The following is a 15,146-nucleotide window of genomic DNA, read 5'->3' on the forward strand; positions in this document are numbered from 1 at the left end:
GGACAAGCCCAGGGCTGCCGGTGAGTCATGCCATCCTTACACGTTTCTCCTTGTAAGGTGGTTTGTAGTGCCTACACACTTTGTTTCTAGATTGCTGCAAAGCTGAGGAAAAGTTGTATTTCTTTAATTATTAGTTAGCATTTCTTTTAAACTTTCAGTATGGAGATTGGAAATTTATTTACATATTTATTGCAAAGCCCCGGATCCATTGAATTATTTATTTATTGTTTTTGAGATGGAGCCTCACTCTGTCACCCAGGCTGGAGTGCACTGGCACGATCTCGGCTCACTGCAACCTCCACCTCCTGGGTTCAAGCAGTTCTCTGCCTCAGCCTCCCGAGCAGTTGGGATTACAGGCGCCAGCCACCGCGCCTGGCTGATTTTTGTATTTTTAGTAGAGACAGGGTTTCATGATCTTGGCTAGGCTGGTCTTGAACTGCTGACCTCCTGATCCACTCACCTCAGCCTCCCAAAGTGCTGGGATTACAGGTGTGAGCCGCCATGCCTGGCCAAATGTTTTTTTTAAAATGAATTATTTCTCTTAGTCTGCTTTGTTAAATTTGGAATTCATCTGGGCGCAGTGGCTCACACCTGTAATCCCAGCACTTTGGGAGGCCAAGGCAGGCAGATATCTAGGTCGGGAGTTCGAGGCTAGCCTGACCAACATGGAGAAACCCCGTCTCTACTGAAAATACAAAATTAGATGAGCGTGGTGGTGCATGTCTGTAATCCCAGCTATTCGGAAGGCCAAGGCAGGAGAATCACTTGAACCCAGGAGGCAGAGGTTGCGGTGAGCCAAGGTTGCACCATTGCACTCTAGCCTGGGCAAGAAGAGCAAAACTCCATCTCAAAATAAATAAATAAATAAAATGTTCGGTACTCACCAAGATGCCCCTGTTGTCTCTATTTTTATCTTGATGTATCACTGAATTGATGTTAGATTTCAAATTCATCATTGCCCTTATACTATTCTATGCTGAAGCCACCTTTATATAATGATGAAAGAAATTAGCGATTTGTTATTATCCTCTCTGTTGGTATACATCAAATGCTCACCTAAAAAGAGCAACAACCAGTGGAAAACACATGATATTTTTATTTGGATGACTACTTGTAACCTACTAGCAAACTATAAAATTGTATGATATGCAGAATTTTAACTGAATTGCTTTAAGTGGACATTTAAACATGATAAACCATATTGATGGTATTTACGTTAATATACTTAAAATGAACATTTTTCTTCATCATGAGTAATATAACCTACTCCTCAATGAAAACCTAGCATTAAATTTGCTAATGAATTCAATAACATTTCCATAATATTTTTAGTTACATGCTTAAGGTTCTCCTAGTGTTTCTCCCACTTTCTAATAGCTTATGCCTTTTTCGCCTTTGGTTTTTTTTTGGTTCATTTTAAAACAAAAATCTCACAACATGTGACACCTGGAAACACTGTAACCTAGTGGTAAGACCATAGGCCCTGGGGACACAGGCTGGCCATGCCTCCTCTCCTGTCTGAGCTTTAGTATCCTCTTTTGTGGTCATGGGAACTGAAGATCTGTCCCGAAGATTTCATAAGATAGTAAAGTGCTTCACATAATACCAGACATATAAATACACAGTAAATGCTTCCTCCTTATATTTTTATTGATTAATTGATTGAGACAGAATCTTGCTCTTTTGCCCAGGCTGGAATGCAGTGGCGTGATCGTGGTTTCTGCAACCTCCACCTCCTGGGTTCAGGCAATTCTCCTGCCTCAGCCTCGCGAGTAGCTGGGATTACAGATGCCTGCCACCATGCCCAGCTAATTATTGTATTTTTAGTACAGATGGGGTTTTACCATGTTGACCAGGCTGGTCTCGAACTCCTGACCTCATGATCTGCCTGCCTCGGCCTCCCAAACTGCTGGGATTACAGGTGTGAGCCACTGTGCCCAGCCTGTCTTTTCTCTTCACATCCACAGTTCATGATGAAATATTAAATATGTACTAGTGGATATTACTTTGCTGAATATTACCTAGTGAATATTAAGTATTCTCACCTTTCAGACATGAACTTATGAATTCAACAGGTGAAGATTTACAACTTGATAAATCAGCTTTGTGAGGTACATCTTCAGTCTTAAGTCAGATTAGAAGATTATGTGAAGTAATTAACACTTAACATTGATTTAATGGCAGCTTCCACATGAAATAGTATGCCTCTAAGTATTAATTATGTCCTAGGACAGGAGAATTCATGTTGTCAAAATTCTCATACTCTCTAGAACAATGAACTCATTTTCTTTTTATTAGTAGATATTGCATTTATGGGTAGACAAAACTGAAAGAACAATATTTGTTCTACTTTTGAGATGCAAGATTCATCTGGCATAATGCATTGAACAGGTTATTATTGAAGTCTACACCAGTCAACTGAATAAGCATTCATCAAATGTCCATGATATGCAGGACATAAGTTTTCTTTTAGAGTATGGAACCATGCATATTATCTTTTAATTAGATGATTTAGTTAGATATGTTTTTAAAGAAATAGAAATATAATTGATTTTCTTGTTTTGGCTCTGGAGTGGAGTGGGGATGAAACAGAATGAATTCACACTGTTTAGATTTACTAAAATGGAAGGATTGCAGCAAGATGATATCTGTAGTCCCCCCGTAGCAAATGTCACCTGCTAGCTGTTTTTTTTTTTGTTGGTTTTTTTTTTTTTTTTTTTTTGGTGAAGTTTTGTTCTGTCGCCCACGCTGGAGTGCAGTGGTATGATCTCAGCTCATGGCAAGCTCACTTCCTGGGTTCAAGCAATTCTCCCTGCCTCAGCCTCCTAAGTAGCTGGGATTACAGGCCTCTGCCACCACGCCTGCCTAATTTTTGTATTTGTAGTAGAGTTGGGGTTTCACCATGTTGGCCAGGCTGGCCTCGAACTCCTGACTTCAGGAGATTGACCAGCCTCAGCCTCCCAAAGTGCTGGGATTATGGGTGTGAGTCACTGCACTTGGATTTAATGGGATATTTCACTACAGACTTTGGTAAACAGAATATTAGCATTTTTGGTGTTCTTTTTATTTTACTCATACTATTTTTCTTTGGACTCAATCACAATAACAGAATTAAAGATCAAAGTGTAAAAGTTAAAGACCAGTACAGATTCAATAATTATTCTTTTCTACATACTGTGTTTAAATGATATCCCTTTTTCTTTTTGTTCTTATAGCTCGAGCTGTAAAAGCCAAAGATCCGGTGATGATCCCATACCCTTTTTTCCAGTCTCACGTTGAAGATTTTTATGTAGAAGGCCTTCCCAAAGGAATTTTTTTTTTTTTTTTTTTTTTTTTTGAGATGGAGTTTTCACTCTTAATGCCCAGGCTGGGGTGCAATGGCGCAACCTTGCTGGTCACTGCAACCTCTGCCTCCTGGGTTCAAGAAATTCTCCTGCCTTAGCCTCCCAAGTCGCTGGGATTACAGGTGCCCACCACCACACCAGGCTAATTTTTGTATTTTTAGTGGAGATGGGGTTTCACCATGTTGGCCAGGCCAGTCTCAAACTCCTGACATCAAGTGATCTTCCCGCCTCGGCCTCCCAGAGTGCTGAGATGACAGATGTGAACCCATGCCTGGCCAGGAATTTTGTTTTTTAGAAAGGCTTTCTACTAATGGAATTCCTGGCCTTGAGAGGATATTACTTTAGAAGGAAAGGATTTTTTTGTTATTAAAAGGTCAGATTCTTAGATTCTTATTGGACTATTATCTCTGTTATGAGTAATCCATCTTTAGTCATTCACCACTAGGGTTGTATTTAATTAAGTCTGAGTTATTTTATGATGGTTTTGTTTTGTTTGTTTTGTTTTTACCGAATTTTGTTCTCATTGCCCTGGCTTGAGGGCAATGGCATGATCTCAGGTCACCACATTCTCTGCCTTCCTGGTTCAAGCAATTCTCCTGCCTCAGCCTCCTGAGTAGCTGGATTTACAGGCATGCACCACCATGCCTGGCTAATTTTTTGTATTTTTAGTAGAGATGGTGTTTCACCATGTTGACCAGGCTGGTCTAGAACTCCTGACCTTGGGTGATCCACCCGCCTCGGCCTCCCAAAGTGCTGGGATTACAGGCATGAGCCACCACACCCGGCCTGGGCCTGCTTCTTTCTCTTTTTCTTTTTTTTTCATTAGCAGCTTAAAATTGGTGCCTTATTCAGACACAAGCAAAAGGACATTAGCCCAGTTTTGGAAATAGATGTGAGCCCATATATGATTTTCCTAGTTTCTCCTCCCCCTTTGCTTTTTGCTCTCTTGTTAGTACGTTAATTGTTTTCACTCTCTGAATCTTTTTTCCCCATTTCTTTGGCAGACATTTTTACTTGTCTTGGAAGAGTAGGTGAAGAGCTGTTTTTAGGACTCTTTGAAAGGGTACAGTATGGGTGACAGTCTTGGCTAATGGTAACATCCAGGGAGCTGGGGTCAGCGTGAGCTGGAATCAGTTCAAATTAGCAAAGCACTGGCACTCGGTGGCAGGAATACAAGTGACTGCAAAGTGTTAAACACATCTGGAAAGGGATACTGACATCATCCTCAGAATCTGTGGGGAGTTCACATAGCCAGTTAAGACCCATTCCTCTTTGACCCTATAAAGATTCTTTAAAGAATAATACCCTTAGTGGTTTTCTAGCCAGCTTGCCTGCTCATTTATCTTTGAGGACGACATGCCTTGTGGAGCTCCACAGGCCCCAGAGGGGTATGGATTCTGCATTTGAAAGTGCTGAAGCTGAGAGACTGGGTCTTGGTGGACCACAAGAGGTCTGTTTCTCCTCTACTTATTGTTCCTTTTTTTCCCAGCAGCTGGCATTGCTGTTTAAATGGGTTGTTCTTTGCTGTTTTAAGTTGTTTCATAGTGGTGTGTCAGGATTTGGGTTTTCTGAATACTTTCCAAGCTGGTGACTTGAGTGGTGGTTAGGGAGGAGCTGTTTTAGGGCTGTTCTGGAGCTATAGAGGTCAGGTGTCTAGATACTCCCAGCTTGTCTGTTGAGGAGAATGCTGTTCTCATTGTGCTGTCTTTGGTGGTGCTGTGTGTGGCTCTTTAGATGTGGTTGGAGGTGAGCTGGGGGAGTTAATGAGATCTTTTTTAGGTGCTTTTGATAAAGTAGCCTGCACTACAGGATTCATTGTGACTTTTTCCCTTAACCTGTGCATTTCTGTCTGCTAGCTTTTGCTGTCTTTCTCATGCCTTTGATTTTCCCAGCTCCTCTTGGTTGAATTAAGTGCTCTGCTATGGTTTAAATGTGTCCCCCAAAGTTTATGTGCTGGAAACTCAATCCTCAATGCAACAGTTGGGGTGTGGGGCCTAATAAAATAGCCTTTATGAATGAGTTAATGTTTTTATTGTGGTAATAGATTAGGAATCACAGAGTGGGCGCATTATAAAACAGAATTCAGCCCCTTTTACCCTCTTGCTTTCTTGCACTCTCTTTTCCTTCTGCCTTCTGTAGTGGGATGATGCAGCAAGAAGACCCTTACCAGATGCAGGCCCCTCAACCTTGGACTTCCTAACATCCAGAACTGTTAAGAAATAAAATTTATTCCTTTCCTTTCCTTTTCTTCCTCCTTTCCCTTCTCCTCCCTTTTCTTCCCTTCCCCTCCCTCCCTCTCTCTCTCCCTCCCTCCTTTCCTCCTTCCCTCTTTCCTTCTTTCCCTTCCTTCCTTTCCTTCCTTCTCTTCCTTCCTTTCCTTCCCTCCTTCCCGTCTTCCTTCCTTTTTTCCTTTTTATAAATTATGCAGTCTGTGGTATTCTTTTATAGAAGCATGAAATGGACAAAGACAGACTCCATTTTCAAGAGCAAGCACTTTTGTAGTTTCTGAGCGAATTATGACTGCAAAGGAAGTTCTATAGATAGCCTCAGATCCACTACCTAGGAAGCATGCTACCAAGGAGACCTAGGATCTAGGATTTGATCAAGTGCTGGGCAACATGATACCACTGCAATTTAGCACCTCCGTATATACCTCCAGTTGGCTCAGCCCATCAGGGCTAAAACTACCCCTCATATCTTAGTGTCTCTTGTAGGCAGAAGCCTTGCCTAAACCCTAAGCTGCTTGGTTCACATTCTATCATGTGCTTTTTTTGTAGGGGGTTCAAATACACACAAAAGAAATATGTTGAACCTCCATGCACCCAACCCGCAGATTAAGCAGTTACCTCCATTTTTCCAGATTTGTTTCATCTGCTTCAATCTCCCTAAAAATTTATGTTTGTACAGGAAAAACTGAATAAATGACTAATTCTCCACCCTACCTCTCACCTTAAGTCACTTTTCAGAGTAGTGAGTTAGTGACCTAGTAACCTTCCCTCTAATGACCAGTAGTTTTTTTTCTGAATACCATTATGAACTCATAGATTATTGTTTGCATTTGATGTATTTCAGGCCATTGCAGTCTTTATTGTTTTGGATGCTTACATTGTCTCATCTAGGTTAATAATTATCTCTTCAAGTTGACTTTCATGTCTTTTTGATGTGATCCTGTTGGACTTTGATGGCTTCCTTGCTTTCTGGCAAAAAAGATGTTCCAGGATCAATATACTGCACCATACATGGAGTCAGCCATTTCTCTAGGGAACCTTGATTCCTTTTAGTAGAGAACACAGTTTGAGGTCTTGGACTGAATGACTTTTGTGAACCTCCTCTCCTGAGACTACAGCCTGCATCCCTGCATATAGCCCATTTGGAGCTCTTGCTGGGCACCAACAGGTCTCCTAAAACTGCTATATAGTTCTGCCTCACTCTTACAAAGATTCATCTCTTGAGAGTTTTGTGCTCTACCCCCAGATGTGGTCTTTCTGGTTCTGAAGCTTTTGCTTCAGTCACCCTGAATTTTGCAAGCCCTATGCATGCTATACCTTGGATTGCCAACTTGCCCTCACTGAAGCCAGTTTCTCTGGTTAGAATAGTTGCCCCAACCCATGCCTAATACTCTAGTAAACAAGGTTCTACCTGGGCTTAGGTTAACTTTTGCTCCTTTGGGCCCTGTGTTCTACCAGCATTCTATTTATCTGAAACTCTCCCTCACCTTAAGAACTTATCTGTTCTTTAATGATTTACTGCTGCTTCCTGGGTTCGAAAGAACCCAGTTCAGGAGTTTCTGTTTTAGTTTGAGATCTTATAGGCCTGTCTCATCAGGTTGGTGTCAGCCCAGCTAGGATTAGGCAGAATTGGGTGGGGGCTGTAGTGCATTTTTGGCACAGCATGTACCTATCTGACTAATTCTCTGTCTTTTCTTTCTTGTTGCAATTCATGGGTCTTAGCATCTTCTGAATGGTATTTAGTAGGTCATCCTGTTGATTTCCTGCTAGGGAGTAGCATACTCTGGCTCTATACCATTGGCCAAGGGACTTAAGGATAGATGAAGGGCTACAGTTTTGTTAAATGGAACAACATGAAGAGATGGCATTGTAAAAAAAAAAAAAAGGCTTGGCAGCAGGGCCCATTTGAATGGTTGGTCCTTGGCTCCTGTGTTGATATAGGCAGATCCTTGATGGGAATTTGGAATGATCCCAAATATGGTATTGGTACATCAAGTCATCCTCAAGGTTGTCTGTGTAACAGTCTTGAATGATGTTTTGTCAGTCTTTGGAGATTCTCTGTATAGGGTGTAATCATTTAGTTATTTCAGTTGAGCCTGTTTAGTTTCTTTGCAAGGAGGTAAGAAATGTGAAAGAGATGCAGACATTAGGGAAAAAAGTCCGGAGCCTTGTTTCCCCACCCTCTACTTGGGTTCTGGAACTGGACTCATAGGTGAGTAGTGAAGAGCTGGGCCCAAGCACATTAATCCTAGATGTAGCTCTGCTTTGCGCTCGCTCCAGTTCTTGTATCAAATTCACTTCAAGCCACCCAGAGCAGTATGTAGAGGAGTCATTCAGGACCGTGCTTATACTTCATTATATCAAATGGGAGATCCAGTAATTTATAGCCTATTATTTCTGGAGCCTGGAGATGGCTCTGCATAAGATTTTCTGAAGCAAATTTTATTACATTAGAAGAGAACCTAGCTGGCTGCATCCTACACTGGAAGCTTTTAGATGCTAATAAGGAGGTCATGTAAAGGTCACAGAATGACTCTGGAATCCATTCCCCGCCAAGAAAGAATAATGACAATTCTATGTTGGCCTCTTTTCATTTCTCTTTGATTTTGAGTAATAAATTCTCTCCTCACTTCCCAGCTGAACGGTTTGGGAGTCTGTATTCCCTAGAAAGACTTTGGTCACATACCCATCAGATTAAATTAGGTGAAAACTCTTTGGCCTTCATGAATGTTGAAGGATTTCAAAGGGCTAATGGAAATTCTTCTAGAAGTAACTGCAACCTCCACCTTCTAGGTTCAAGCGATTTTCCTGCCTCAGCCTCCCAAGTAGCTGGGATTACAGGCGTCCACCACCATGCTCAACTAATTTTTGTATTTTTAGTAGAGATGGGGTTTCACCATGTCGGCCAGGCTGGTCTAGAACTTTTGACCTCAGGTGATCTGCCTGCCTCAGCCTCCCAAAGTGTTGGGATTACAGGTGTGATCCACCGTGCCCAGTTAAACTTCAGTTTTTCATGTTCCATGCATAGGTCAGGGTCTTAGGGAGTGATTCATTCTAGCAGAACTCCCTGGATTTTAAGGCAGGTGTTCCATTTATTAATTGACAAAGGAGGCATATTTCTCCCCTGGTAACCCAAAGATTTAGGTCGTTTTCCCAGAGACTCCATTTCCACTGTGAGGGTTCTTGGAAAACTAAGCAGAGGATGAGGAAAAGTCTGTGAACAAGCTTGCTGGTTTCTCCCTGTCCTACAAAAGAGCGTACATCTTCTGTAACCCAGAAGGCCCTTTTGATTAGTCAAGGCTGGACAGACTGAGATTAGGGGGGTGTGTGTGTGTGTGTGTGTGTGTTTGTGTGTCTGTCTTGAGACAGGGTCTCACTGTGTCACCCAGGCTGAAGTGCAGTGGTGAGATCAGAGCTCACTGCAGCTTCCACTTCCTGGGCTCAAGCGATCCTCCTATTTCAGCCTCCAGAGTAGCTGGGACTATACGAATGTTTTACCGCACCCAGTTCATTTTCTAATTTTTTGTAGAGATGAGGTTTCACTGTGTTGCTCAGGCTGGTCTTGAACTCCTGGCCTCACGGGATCCTCCTGCCTTAGTCTCCCAGTGGGCTGGGATTATAGGTATGAGCCACCTCACCTGACCTGCAACGATTTTTCAACAATGTAATTTCTCTTTTACAGAGCCACCTAAGCTGAAGATTCCCTTGAGAACAAGTACTGTCCTGTGGTTTCATGACCTTTCTTCCATTTGTGGTTCTTGTGAAGTGGAATTTAAATGACATCTTATCAAGATGGATAAACCCTAGTTTCCCAGTGCTGGAATATAGAAAATGATGGACAAGTAAATCGCACTCAGCACCCATAGTCCAGGCATGGGGACCTCAACACACCTGAGCCCCAGACATCACCTTTCATTGTGAGTAGCTCTGAGATGACACTTCTGCTGTTCCCAATTCCAACATTAATTGAATTAGATAGTTATTTTATGAAGAATTTTCATATGCCACAATCCTGACCATATCTTCAAGTGAACAGAAAAATTCTATTAAAAAGTCAACCTTCTGTCTCACTCTGTTGCCCAGACTGGAGTGCGGTGGTGCAATTATGGCTCACTGCAGCCTCAACCTCCTGGGCTCAAGCAATCCTCCTGCCTCAGCCTCACAAGTAGCTGGGACTACAGGTGCTTGTCACCACACCTCACTAATTTTCCCATTTGTGTTATATGTGGATTCCACAGGACTGACTTCGAAAACTTGAGTATGTGTGGATTTTGGTATACACAGAAATGGGAGAGCTGGAACTAATCCCCCCATATACCAAGGGACTAATTGTATCTGTTTTTACAATTTATACTGTAGGAGACATTATGTTCCATGACAATGGTAATTTTTAATGACAATTTTTAATTGAGTGAAATTACCATAAAAATAATAATAGCAGCTAATATTTACTGAGCTGTTACTAGGTGCCTATAAATAGCATAGATTTTTAAATTCTCCATAATTCTTCCTTATTTCACTTAACCACTCTATCTTAAATTACTCATGCTTGCCTCAGTAGCACACATACTTAAGTTGGAACAATAGAGAGATTGGCATGGCCTCTGTGAAAGAATGACATGCAAATTTGTGAAGCATTCCATATTTTTTAAAAAAAGAAAAAAATTACTCCCAGATTTTCACTGTGTTTGTGCATATGACCTTTTGTTTAGGTTGAATTATATCCAAAGATGAAATTTCCAGAAGTGAGATTACTGTGAGTCACAGGGCATGAGCATTCTTATTACCCTTGTTGTAAATTGCAAAGCTTTCAGGCATGGTGGCTGTCAGCCTGTAATTCCAGCACTTTGGGAGGCTGAGGTGGGAGGATTGCTTGAGGCCAGGAGTTGGAGGAGACAGTATAATGAGTCACTGTCTGTATGATTTAAAAAAAATTTCCAAGCTTTATCCTGGAAGGCTTATATACATTTTAAATACCACTAATACTACAAGAAAATGGCCATTTCACTGCACCTTCGCCCACACAGGTATTATAATTTAACAAGTTATTTTCTGTGTGATAAATGAAACACCTCATATTATTACTTTTACTTTGTCACCCATTTTTTTTTTTTTTTTTGAGACGCAGTCTCGCTCTGTCGACCAGGCTGGAGTGCAGTGGTGTGATCTTGGCTCACTGCAACCTCTGCCTCCCAGGTTCAAGTGATTCTCCTGCCTCAGCCTCCTGAGTAGCTGGGATTACAGGCACATGCCACCATGCCCAGCTAATTTTTGTATTTTTAGTAGAAACGGGGTTCCACCATGTTGATCAGGCTGGTCTCGAACTCCTGACCTCGTGATCTACCTGCCTCGGCCTCCCAAAGTGCTTGATTACAGCTGTGAGCCATGCGCCCAGCCTATTTGTCACATATTTTATCTTTCCTTATGTTAGCTTATTAGCTTTATTTCTTTATTGTCCTTTTTTTTTTGAGATGAAGTCTCGCTCTGTCTCCTAGGCCTGAGTGTAGTGGCACAGTCTCAACTCACTGCAGCCTTGACCTCCTAGGCTCAGGTGATCCTTCCACCTCAGTAGTTGGGACTATAGGTACATGCCACTATGCCTGGCCAATTATTTTTATTTTTTTATTTTTACTAGAGACGAGGTCTTGCTTTGTTTCTTAGGCTGGTCTGGAACTCCTGGCCTCAAGCAATCCCCCCACCACCCCCTCCCAAAGTACTGGTATTATAAGCATGAGCCACCATGCCTGGGGTATCTGTGTCTTTTCCATTTATTTATAGAGTTACTTTGTCTTTTACTAATTCAATGATCTGTTTAATCTTTTATTAAATTATAAAAATAGTAAATACTTTTAAATAAGTGAAAATTTTCCTTCACTCTTTAGACCCATAATCTTATCTCAGGAAATAATTGCTATTGAGAAAATGAGCCATATCCTTCAAGATACGTACATGGTGATTGAACATCACCACATTTTCATATTTCCTGGACATTTGTGCCAATACCTATTGATCTATCTTAATCCTTTTCATGGTTGCATAATATTTTATTATATGGATGTATCACAATTTACCAGTACCAGTCAACTGCTGGAGGCATTTAGGCTCCTTCTAATATTTGCTTTGAGCTCTTTATATAATTAAAAATTAACCCCCTCAGCCGGGTGTGGCAGCTCATACCTGTAATCCAAGCACTTTGGAAGGCTGAGGTGAGAGAACTGCCTGAGTGTGGGAGATCACCACCAACCTGGTCAACATAGCGACACTTTGTCTCTACTAAAAATTAAAAAAAAAAAAAATTAGCTACACGTTGCAGTGCACACCTGTAGTCCCAGCTACTGGGGAAGCTAAGACTGGAGGATCACTTGAGTCTAGAAGGTTGAGGCTGCAGTAAGCTATGATCACACCATTGCACTTTAGCTTTGCTAAGAGCAAGACTGCATTTCTTAAACAAAATAAAAATTAGATGGGAATATTGCTCAAGCCCTGGAGGTTGAGGCTGCAGTTAACTGTGATTGCACCACTGCAGTCCAGCCTAGGTGATAGAGCAAGACCCTTTCTCTAAAAATAAAATAAAATAAAAATTAATCTTCTATCATATTTCCCAGTAACACCTTCCCTCCTACGTTTCTCCTAGAAGCCCTTAAATTTTGTTTTCCACATACCATTTAAAACTTTTAAGTGCTGATGTCTGTCTGTGTCATCCCTTTTTTTTTTTTTTAGAATGTCTTTTTGTCACTTCTAGCTGGACCTACCATGAAAGACTTCTGAATCCAGGAAGAGAGACTGACTGGGCAACATGTTATTCAGGTACAAAAAGACTTGGACTGTAACTCAAAAATGATCAAATAATAGTGCATGCATCAAGTGCAATGGGAAGCTCTTCTGGAGAGGGAGAGAAGCTTCCAGTTAAGGTGACATTGAAGCCAAGTCCTGTAAGATAAGGAAGAGTTGTATGAGAGTGGGGAGGGAAGGGAGAGGTGGAGGGATGGGGATTGGGCTGGGATGGGATGGAGTGAGCTGCCCAGGCAGGGAAACCAGCACTATACAGACCTGAACAATGAAGATGGCACATTTTGTTCAGGGAATGGTAATTAAGTGTGGCAGGAATGCTTTGGAGAGATGGTCATTTGCTTGTATGGAATTTTGCCCAAGAGACCTCATTACAGTTTCTAATTTTTTGATGTTATCATGCATCACTGCCCTCGTCAGATAGTATCATGATCACAATAACATCAAGCATAATATTTCATTGATTCTCACAAAAACAGGTGGGTGCCACAGTTATCCCCATTATATGCACAAAATGATGAAGACTTGGGGTTAATGAGCGATTTGCCCAAGCTCACCTGAATATTAAGACTGAGTCAAATGTTAGTCTGGTCTGACTTTAATGCTTGCCTTGTTCATGAGCACCATCCATTGCCTCTCCTATGCAGTTAAGCAGGTAGACAGATGAGAGAAGAGCCCGTGTGATATCGGGGGAAATTCACCCCTGATATTTCATGTAGGTTCTTTTCTATTTTCCCTGAGTGTCAGCCAGTCTGAGAAATAAAGGGAAAGAGTACAAAAGAGAGAAATTTTAAAGCTGGGTGTCCAGGGGAGACATCACATGTCGGCAGGTTCCGTCATGCCCCCTAAGCTGCAAAACCAACAAGTTTTTGTTAGTGATTTTCAAACGGGGAGGGAGTGTACGAATAGGGTGTGGGTCACAGAGATCACATGCTTCACAAGGTAATAAAATATCACAAGGCAAATGGAGGCAGGGCAAGATCACAGGACCACGGGACCGGGGCAAAATTAAAATTGCTAATCAAGTTTCGGGCACGCATTGTCATTGATAACATCTTATCAGGAGAAAGGATTTGAGAGCAGACAACCCATCTGACCAAAATTTATTAGGCGGGAATTTCCTCATCTTGATAAGTCTGGGAGTGCCACATGAGCCCGGGGCTTATTTCATCCCTTATCTATGACTGTAAAAGACAGCCGTCCCCAAAGCGGCCATTTCAGAGGCCTCCCCTTAGGGATGCATTCTCTTTCTCAGGGATGTTCTTTCCTGAGAAAAAGAATTCAGCAATATTTCTCCTATTTGCTTTTGAAAGAAGAGAAATATGGCTCTGTTCCACCCGGCCCACAGGCAGCCAGAGTTTAAGGTTATCTCCCTTGTTCCCTGAAATTGCTGTTATCCTGTTCTTTTTTCAAGGTGCCCAGGTTTCATATTGTTTAAACAACTTGTGCAGTTAATGCAATTATCACAGGGTCCTGCGGGGACATTCATCCTCAGCTTAAGAAGATGACCGGATTAAGAGATTAAAGTAAAGACAGGCATAGGAAATCACAAGGGTATTGATTGGGGAAGTGATAAGTGTCCATGAAATCTTCACAATTTATCTTCAGAGATTGCAGTAAAGACAGGCGTAAGAGATTATAGAATTATTAATTTGGGGAACTAATAAATGTCCATGAAATCTTCACAATTTATGTTCTTCATCCGTGGCTTCAGCAGGTCCCTCCATTCGGGGTCCCTGACTTCCCGCAACACGTTTCTCTCTACTCACAGACTTCTGACCAAATGTATGTGTGGAGTTTCTACACCAATTCTCCAACTCTCTGGATACCAACCGCGTATCCCGCAATTGCATTCTGACACTATCTAGAGTTAGCACAGAACCCACAGGTTAGGGGCTCAGTCCCACAAGACCACCCTCACTTCAGATGCCAGTTGCAAGTCCTATGTTGTCACCTGTATTTTGACCAACCAGTTAGAAATCAGGGTTTCCCATGACCTTCTTCTTGAGTTTAATTATTTACTAGAACAACTCACACAACTTAGAAAAACAGGTTTTTTTCTTTTCTTTTTAAGAGACAGGGCCTCGCTCTGTTGTCCAGGCTGGTGTGCAGTGGTGCAGTCATAGCTCATTGAAGCCTCAACCTCCAGGGCTCAAGTGATTCTCCTGCTTCAGCCTCTCACATAGCTGGAATTATAGGGTTCCCACCACCACATCTGGCTAATTTCTTTTATTTTTTGTATAGATGGGGTCTTCTTATGTTGCCCAGGCTGGTCTCAAATTCCTAGGGTCAAGTGATTCCACCCACCTCTGCCTCCCAAAGTGCTGGGATTACAGGCATGAGCCAGCACATCTGGCCACCTTATTTTCTATTACTGGCCCAATGTAATGGCTCCATCTCAGGAACAGCCAATGAAAGAGATGCACAGGACAAGGTAAGTGGGGAGGGGCACAGAGCTTCCATACTCTCTGTTGGGCACACTACCCTCCCAGGACCTCCTTGTGTTTAGCAACACAGAAGCTCTCCAAACCCTGCTGTTTGGGTTTTTATGGAGGCATGATTGATAAAATTATTGGCCATTGGTAGTTAAGTCAATTTCCAGTTCCTTTTGCCTCCTGGAGTTCAGCAGGTGAGGCTGAAAATTCCAAGCCTCAAAAAATGTGGTTGAGGCCAGGTGCGGTGGCTCACTCCTGTAATCCTAGCAGTTTGGAAGGCTGAGGCACATGGACCACTTGAGGTCAGGAGTTTGAGACCAGCCTGATCAACATGGTGAAACCCCATTTCT

At 42.1% G+C, this 15,146-nt stretch overlaps 1 non-coding gene across 1 annotated transcript; it reads left to right on the forward strand.

Annotated features, from left to right (window-relative positions):
* The first annotated feature begins 10,117 nt into the window (after nucleotides 1-10,117).
* LOC129059238 (U6 spliceosomal RNA) lies at nucleotides 10,118-10,221 on the forward strand. The gene has a single exon (XR_008524998.1). It is a non-coding gene; the product is annotated as a U6 spliceosomal RNA (small nuclear RNA).
* Nucleotides 10,222-15,146: the final 4,925 nt, after the last annotated feature.

This window comes from Pongo abelii, chromosome 3, assembly GCF_028885655.2.
Source record: "Pongo abelii isolate AG06213 chromosome 3, NHGRI_mPonAbe1-v2.0_pri, whole genome shotgun sequence".
NCBI classification, from domain to species: domain Eukaryota; kingdom Metazoa; phylum Chordata; class Mammalia; order Primates; family Hominidae; genus Pongo; species Pongo abelii.